The sequence below is a fragment of the Anas platyrhynchos genome, chromosome 1, assembly GCF_047663525.1.
Source record: "Anas platyrhynchos isolate ZD024472 breed Pekin duck chromosome 1, IASCAAS_PekinDuck_T2T, whole genome shotgun sequence".
Lineage (NCBI taxonomy): Eukaryota > Metazoa > Chordata > Aves > Anseriformes > Anatidae > Anas > Anas platyrhynchos.
Genome location: NC_092587.1, coordinates 8,914,781 through 8,924,007, shown reverse-complemented (window position 1 = coordinate 8,924,007; position 9,227 = coordinate 8,914,781).

Below are 9,227 nucleotides of genomic sequence, written 5' to 3'. Positions count from 1 at the left end.
CACTTTAAGTAAGTTGCTCACTGTAATGCCTAAATTCCTTTAGCCAAGGAAAAATATAAAATGTTTTTGAGAGACTGTATTGCTGCTTCATTTCCACCTAACTTATTAACCTAAACTGAGATGGACTATTTTGTGACAACATTCAAAGAACACTGCTTTCTAGCATTTACTTTACAAACGATGGCTTTATGTATTAAAGAACTGTAGTTTATTAAGTACCTAAAATGCAGGTGACATTTAGTCTCACAGGGACAAAATAAGACCTAGATAGTTTTGTATTGTTTTACTTAAATTCATTAAAAGCACATTTACAGAGGTATTAAAGATGACTTGCTGAAACAGAATATTCTCTTAGGTTAAAAAAAAAAAAAAAGTGTCTCAACAGAGTGCATCCCAACACCAAGAATACTTGAAAACAATACCAACGAATTAACTAATTAATTGGGAATGGAAATTGGACAAGACTAGGCATTTATGAGGATTCCATATACCTTGGAGTATAAGGTATTTGGTTTTCTGTTTCAGTTTGACTTCTGTGTTTGATTAGGACTTATTGAGATGGAGTTGTTTGAAAAAATATTTTAAAATTCTTATATGAAATGTGCTGGATGAATGAACAGCATTGTTATACCAACTGTGATATCAGGGAGCAATATCACATCTAACTGTCATTGCCAGGCAATTTACTATTTACCAAGGCAGCTGAATGATCCAGAGGTCTTTCAATTCTTCTCTTATTCAGTAAACAGGCACTGTGTGTCAAAGGAAAAACAAATAGCACTTTGACATGAGGAAATATGCCTTTCACCATAGCATTAAATTCCAGCATAGATTTAAAGGCAATAGGAAAAAAAAATAAAAATGAGGGGGCATTCCATCATTATTCCCAAATAATATTCCAAATAGAAATTTTGTAAAAAATGCCTTCTCTTTCAGTATGAAGAGTGCCATATTCAACCCTTGGTTCGAACCAGTGCCTCACAGCAGGAATAGCACATGGTAATAGAACTGCAATAATATTCTTCTGCACGTATGGAACTAGCAAATTATGCCAACTTTTTTAATTGTAAAAAATGATTGAATCACTTCTACTTCAATCTAATAGTCATTTTCCCTAACTGCAAGCATTAATGACTTCCCTGACTAATGAAAATTAATTGCTAGCCCGCCATGACAATTACATTGTGATCGATCAAGTTTAAAGGAGCTGCAAGGGTCATTTGCTGTAACTCTAATGCAATCCATTAAATCTGCAGCAGATGATAACCTTTAACTTAGTTGCATATTAGGGAATACTAATGGTAACTTGAGATGTCACTGTTTATACAAGAGGAGATACATCATATTGTCTGTTTCTCCTAAGACTGTTGAGGTGTTGCTCTTTTGTAGCTAATATGCAAATCCCCTTTGACATCCAAACATAACATCTCTACAATCTTTTCAAGGTTCTATAAAGGCAGAATTGTACGAATCCAAACATGCTAAGAGTACTCAGCACATTTTAGGATAAGGCTTCTGGCTGTTATACAGAACTAAGTTGTAAAATGAGGATCAAATTTGCTAAGTCTTAATGGAATGCACTGTCAGAGAAATACGTCTAAAGTATGAATCCTATTTTATTGGTCCTGCAGAACCCATCAGCTGTGCAACACTCTTGAACGTCATCTACTGGCTTTTATGCAAAATGGAGTTGTAAAACAAGGTTCAAATTTGTGAAGAGTTATTGAACTCATATTGTACTCATTGGGTTCATAGTGAACAACCAATGTAATTACCCAGAAAAGACAGAACTGCACTGTATGTTTCTGATTGTCTTTTACAGGCACATTATCCATATATTTACAGCATGTACATGCTGAATTATGTTTTTTTTTTTTTCCCTTTTTTTTTTTTTTCAAACAGAAATTAAGAACAAATAACATTGGGTCTAAAACAAAAACAAAATAGCTTCAAAAGGCAAGCAGACAAAAACCTTTAAATTGAAGCTTCACAGATTTCTCAGCCGATTTGAACTATCCTATACAGTTAAAGGCAGGCTGCTGATTTTTGGGAAAGTTTGATACGATTTTCTTGGGATGAGGAAAAGGTGCTTGAAGAAGTGAATAAAATAAATAATTTTAATCTAATTCTGGTCTGCTACTTTGTATCTCCTATTTGTGAGTCTATGGGGTCAGGTACTGATTTTAGACTTTTATCTAGAACTGAGTCTTTCATGTACAGAGACACATGGCTTTGCAATGTTACCTTAATAACTCATTTGAAAGGCTGTAGAAGTGTAAGCTAACAAAATGTTTCTACACCTTGATCCAGTACATGTTTTTGCACAGATAGTGATGCATATTTTGTAAGTTGCTAAATGTGTTTGTGAAGAAATTACTGCAAGAAATCCTGACCTTAGACCTTAGTTGTTTAATAAAGATAGTCCAGGATTATTTTATCTCTTGGGGGTGTTAATTCCGCTATATACTATGTCTTCTACTGTCTACACTATATACTAATAACTATGACTACTACTTCAGTGTTTAAGAAGACAAGAAAAGTATTCAAAGCTTGACTACAAACAGAAGAATTATAGAAGCATAAATGTTGGAAAAGACCTCCAAGATCATCTAGTCCAACTGTCCCCCTACCTCCAATATTACCCACTAAACTATGTCCCTAAGTACCACACCCAAGCTTTCCTTTAACACACCCTGCAATCCTGTAAAACACAAGGAAACTTGGAAACAAACATGCCCTGCTACATTGTCACTCACAACCATAGCAATGACCTTACAGTGATCATTTCAGATTTTCTAAAGTGGACTTTTCCTGCCTCTACCAAAAACAAGATCAGTAATGTGCTGAAGAATGCATGGATTGAACTTCAGCAGTATCATTAAAAATAATAAATAATAATAATAAATAATAATAAATAATAATAATAATAATAATAATAATATCATAAATCAAGTAAATCAAGTACTCCAATTTACACTCTATTATTATTTCTCAGGTAAATTTAGTATCTTTCTAGTTTCTTCTAGAAAGTCTACATTATAAATTTACATGGAAAACTACAGTTTGAGGAAGAAAGAAAACTTACTTCCCCAAATATATATTAGCACTTTGGCTAGACTTTTTGAAGAAGTTATTTGATAAGTGAGGTGCTCACTCAGCAGAAGCCAGAACAAAATTTCTTAAAAGATTTTATATTGATGTAAAAAGAGACACCAAGAACTACATTATCAGCCAGCCTTAATTACTCTACAGCTGTAGCTATAACTCTACATGTATAACTCTACATGTGTTGCTATAGTAGCTAAGGACGCTGAATCAGTCAGTATCATCAATAGTGGTAAGTAAGGAATAGAATTTTTGGAGTGTACCTAAAAAAAAAAAAAAAAGAAATTTAAAACTTTTCCCATGTTACAAGATAACAAAAGTTACTTATTTTTAGATTTGTTTCTAGTGGGCTCTTAGAACAATATAAACTGGCAAGAATTCCACTAAAATAACTAAATATTGTAAATTTATAGAGGCGTAACCAAGATCAGATGCCAGTCTGTGGAAATTGAATCAAGTAATACAGAGATATGAAATCCTTCAGACTACATCAGTTTCATTTTTTGTAAAATTAATTTTGAGCACTTGAATATGTTTGGGTAAAATAGACTGTGGTGGATTACCAATGATCTGTAAAAGTTTCCCATAAGTATCATCAGAGAAAAAAGAATACCCTTAGGAGACAGAAAAAATCCACACAATTGCCTACTATACCATGACTACATTAAACACTAATAAAATATTGAGGGGTCTCTCCAGATATTTTTTTTCTCCATCTTAACATTGTTGGATTGCTAAAAACAAACAAACAAACAAAAAACACATATTTATGCCATCTGGGTTTTTGTTTGTTTGTTTGTTTGGGAGGAGGAGGATGGAGAGGGGGAGGATTCAAATTTTCACTTTTTTAACTATAATGTAAGAGTCAAAGCTTGCTGAAATCAATGAAATGGGTTTATTGGCTTTACTGGCATTCACCAGAACCACAATAGGAATAGAAGCTTAAGATTTAGTCACAAAAGTATTTTATCATGTGCCTATCTTGTATGAAAACCAATTCCCACCAATGTCAATGGCTTTCATATTCTTCAGACTAGGCATATGTTATTTACTGTACTGAATCAAGGCTTTCATGTCTACTTCTCAGACAAAATCATTGCTTTTTAACCAAATCTCACCTCCAGTATACTTATGGATTCTGACATTTTCAAATATCCAGCACTAAAAAAATGAAACTTCTGACTTGTTATGGTTTTGAGGCACTTTAGAAACTATAACATGTAAAATATATTGTCTCATCTCATTGAGTAAAGGTAAAAATCACACCGTTATCAAGTGTGACACTGCTGATGTGGAAAAGAAGTATTGCAACAGGCGATTAAATTGTTAATGGCCAAGTTCTATTCTCAGGTTTGTGGTTTGATGCAGTCTGGGCAAGATGTCAAACTGTATCAACTTTAACTGCTTCTGACAAGCTAAAGGAAAAAAAAATAGCTGAATTGATAAGCTATTCTGTAAATAAAGAGATACTGTAACCTTTTAAAGACAGATGGAATTTAATTAAGGAAATTAACAGATCTTTTAGACACTGCAGTTTTCTGAACCTCATCCTTTACTGTCAGGAAAAAGTTATATTCCTTAGTAACGCTAATGACAAACAGTAAGTCCCTGATCTAAGTATCATCTAGATAAAAATGGAGAGAAATGAAGATGGATCAATGTAACTTTGATCATGAGTTTTTCTTTCTCTATCCATTCTTTGATTAAATGGTGTAAGCATCAGAGTTGAGAAACATGAAAAGAAAATGTTGCAACATTCTGAGAATCTTAGAAATAACAATATTAAGCACTTCAAAATGCTCGTTGTTCCAAAATTTTAAATTGGATTCCACAGAGAAACATTTTGGTAGTTTTCAAATTTCAGTCTAAGCCATTCTGTCTTAGAACATAGCTCTTTCTCACTTACTGTCTTTTACACTATTTCCTGTTTATTAACTCCAGGACAAGGAACACCATTAATATCTCAGAATCACAGAATCATCTAGGTTGGAAGAGACCTCCAAGATCACCTAGTCCAACCTCTGACCTAACACTAACAAGTCCTCAACTAAACCATATCACTAAGCTCTACATCTACACATCTTTTAAAGACCTCCAGGGATGGTGACTCAACCACTTCCCTGGGCAGCCCATTTCAATGCCTAACAATCCTCTCGGTAAAGAAGTTCTTTCTAATATCCAACCTAAAACAGCCCTGGCACAACTTTAGCCCATTACCCCTCGTCCTGTCACCAGGCACATGGGAGAATAGACCAACCCCTGCCTCACTACAGCGTCCTTTAAGGTATCTGTAGAGTGTGATAAGGAGCCTCCTTTCTCCAGGCTGAACAAACCCAGCTCCCTCAGCAGCTCCTCGTAAGACTCATTCTCCAGACCCCTCACCAGCTTTGTTGCCCTTCTCTGGACTTGCTTGAGTACCTCCATGTCCTTCTTGTAGAAAAGGGACCAAAGCTGAACACAGTGCTCGAGGTTCAGCCTCATCAGAGCCGAGTAAGGGGGACAATCATTTAGTTAACCATTTAATTTGACTACATTTTAATGGTTGTATCCATGTGTTTTAATTAGACAAGGAACTTTTCAATATAGGTTCAGATGTTAGTGTTTTGCAGAAGGATTACTAGACTATTAGAAACTAATGTCTGCATAAACCTTCTATTTTTTCCAAAAGAAAAAGAAATAATTAAAAAAAATAAAAATAAAAATAAAAATTGCAGAGGGAAGGGAAAAAGGAAGAAAGGAAACAGGAAATAAGGACACTAAACTGTAAGGAGCTATTGACTCTGTCAAGGGTAGAGAAGCCTCTCAGAGATCTTGACAAATTCAAGGGCTGGATAATCACCAACAATATAAAGTTTAAGGAGAGCAAGTGCTGGATTCTGCACCTGGGAAAGGGAAGCTCTGGATATACGTACAGACTGAGGGATGAGAATCTGGAGAGCAGCTCCAAAGAAAAGTCATTTGGTCAACAGGTTTTGGTCAACAGCAAGTTGAACATGAGCCAAGAGTGTGCCCTGGCAGTCAGGAGGGCTAACTGTATGGCTGGCTACAAAGGATGGCTACAGAGATCTACATGGGTAGATATTAAAGATGGCTACAAGGGTCTAGAAGGCAAGACACTCTAGAGCAGCTCAGGTCCCTTGGTTTGTTCAGCCCAGAGAAGAGGAGTCTGAGGGGAGGCCTCATGGCAGCCTGCAGCTTACTCACAAGGAAAACAGAGCTCTGCTGTCTGGGGACAGTGACAGGACCCAAGGGAACAGCATGGAGCTGGGATGGGAAGGATGTTAGGAAAAAGTTCAAGTGGTTTGTGAGGGTGGTCCGGCACTGGAGCAGGCTCCCCAGGGCATTGGTCACGGCATTGAGCCTGCCAGAGTTCAAAAAGTGTTTGGACAACACTTTCAGACACATGTCCTGATTCTTGGGCGGTCCTGTGTGGAGCCAGGAGTTGGACCCAGTGATCATGGTGAGTCCCTTCCAACTCAGGATATTCTATGATTCCAAGATTCTAAGGAAAAAAAAAAGACTGAATATTAAGCAGATTAACAGAAAGGATGGATTTATTGTTATTATGTGTGTGTGTGTCAATCATAAATTAAAAATAATTGAATGAATTTTTCCAAATATTATAATGATTTTCCTGATTACAGCTATAATAATAATAATAATAATAATAATAATAATAATAATAATAATAATAAATCCCATTTTCTTTTTAAAGAAAATCACCATTCTGTTAAAAAAGAGAGAATGTAGAGAGAAAATAGAATTATCAAAGCAGACAATACAAATAGAACAGTAGTGTTTTATGCTACAGTAGCTTCTATATTTTTAACAAACTAGATAAGGTTTGGGAATTAAATAGTGAAGAAATGTTTAATGTAAGGTAAGATACTTTGTGTCTTCAGAACTTTATTTTTCTTTAGGCTCTTCTAACTGAATCAACAAGGTATAAATTGACTACAAAGGGAGTTTAGATATCTTGGAAATATATGGCTACATCTATAAAAGACACCATGAAACATCTACACTTAAGTGTCTAAATCTGGAATTCCACCACAAATGATTCCACACATAGTTTATAGTTTTGTCTCTGTACAGAGTACAAGGTTAATCTTTTATGCCTTTGCAGGTAGAGTTCTAATTCATATAGATGTGGAAATAATCTGATATTGAGATCATCTAAGCTCTCTTTGTCATGGGAAGCTGACAATATTCTCTGCTTCTAATCAATCTTATTCCATCAACTCTTTTCAACAGGTGGAAAACTTTTTTTTTTCTTTTTTTTTTTTTTCCCTTTTGAGGACTGAAGCAGCAATGCTTCACTAATCTGACAATATCAGATATTTGCAGCTGATAGCCAATGAGGGTACGTGTCACCTACACTTCAGTTTTTCATTAAGAGCCATGCAACCTTGACATGGAATTATCTCCCTTTTCCCTTAAGAGCTCTAAGTAAGAAGTTTGTATTCCACACTTCACACCTCAAAACAGAAAAGGGACATTACTGGACTGGAGTGTATAACTTTAATTCCTTCTAAGTTCATCTGCAATTAATTCCAATTTCTACTGACCATCTTCTCATTACAGTGCAATATAAACATTAAGGAACAATAGGAACTTTGGCTCTGCAGCTGCATTACTGAATAAATACTCTAGCTGAGGCTGTTATTTTCAACACTGAATGCTTTGTTTGATAACATCTTAAAAATGTTATTGATTCTGAAACTTTAATGTAAAACATTTGTTAGCTTTATGCTCTGCCATTCACTCTGCTGTTTACAGAGATGTAACAGTTATGGAAGTTCCCTATTATAGCAACTTCATAATAGTTATTTACTTTGAGTCTGATACTTTAAAAATATGAGCAAGTCCTGCCGAATATACTAACCATCTTTCATTCACTTTGATTGTTGACTGCCTTTATCACATTGCTGGATCAGATCAGAAACATGCAGCTGTTCTTTGAACTTTTGTATGTTTTGCATCACCATATTTATGGCAGTAGTAAAATGTTGTGAATCAGCTGAGGGCTGGGCCAGCATATTCTCCAAAGAAGTATTTGTTTTTCAATAGCCCCAACATAACTTTTCATGTGTGCAGCAATTAATATTTCTTTCTTTTCTCGATAACTGCACTGATATCCTATAAATTATATTTCTTTAGTATAAAAATACAAATCACTGTTAGAATTTATGAAAATGTAAGCTTTAACACCCATGTTCAATTTGGCTGAATTCTGGAAGAGCCTGAATATTTCTTTCTTAAGTGTCACTAAATTTGTAGTATCAAACCTCAGTTCCAGTTGTGGGCAGTCAGAAACACTGCCATACCTACTGAGCTTTTAAAAAGAAATAAAGAAAGAGGGAAAATCATATATTCATGTCCTGTTAGTCTGAAGAGCTAATTTCTCTAATGATGATTAAAGAAGTTCACTGATGTACTTTCTTCTGATCTATCCCTATAACTCAACAATTTGTTTAACTGAGATAGAAAATGTAGAGCAAAGCTTTTTCCTAACCTGATTACCAATGACCAACTCTTACTAATATTCTTAATATTTCTTATGAATAAATAATACATTAATAAAATAATAAATTCTTGATGATATTCTATTAATATTTATATCCTTGAGTCAATATATGAAATAGATTACAATAAAATATTTTAGAAACTGATTTCCCTAGTTACATTTTTACGCACCTTTAATCTTATCTGATCTCAAAAGTCTGCAACTAAACAGCTGGTTAACCAAGTTTAGCCAGGACAGGAGCACTGCTGATGCCACCTTTTATGATCATGTTTTGAAGATAAATGCTTTCACTATGAGTGCAGTCTGGAAAGAAAATTTTTCTCAGTGGTCCTGATCCACAAGGGTGGCAGATAAAATGCTTCAAAGCAACATTTCATTGTTACTCTACTTTGTTTTGACTTACGAGGAAAAGAAGCATGAGATTCACTCTACAATGCTTAGTGGACCTGTTTGATCTTGTGGTCAAACACCAAGTGGGGAAATGCCACATTGAGACCAAGTTTCCACTGACTTGACAACAGTCTCATACTTGACATATATACACAATAATTTCTGTCCTATTTTCTATGAATTATTTATTTTGCAAGAGAGATAA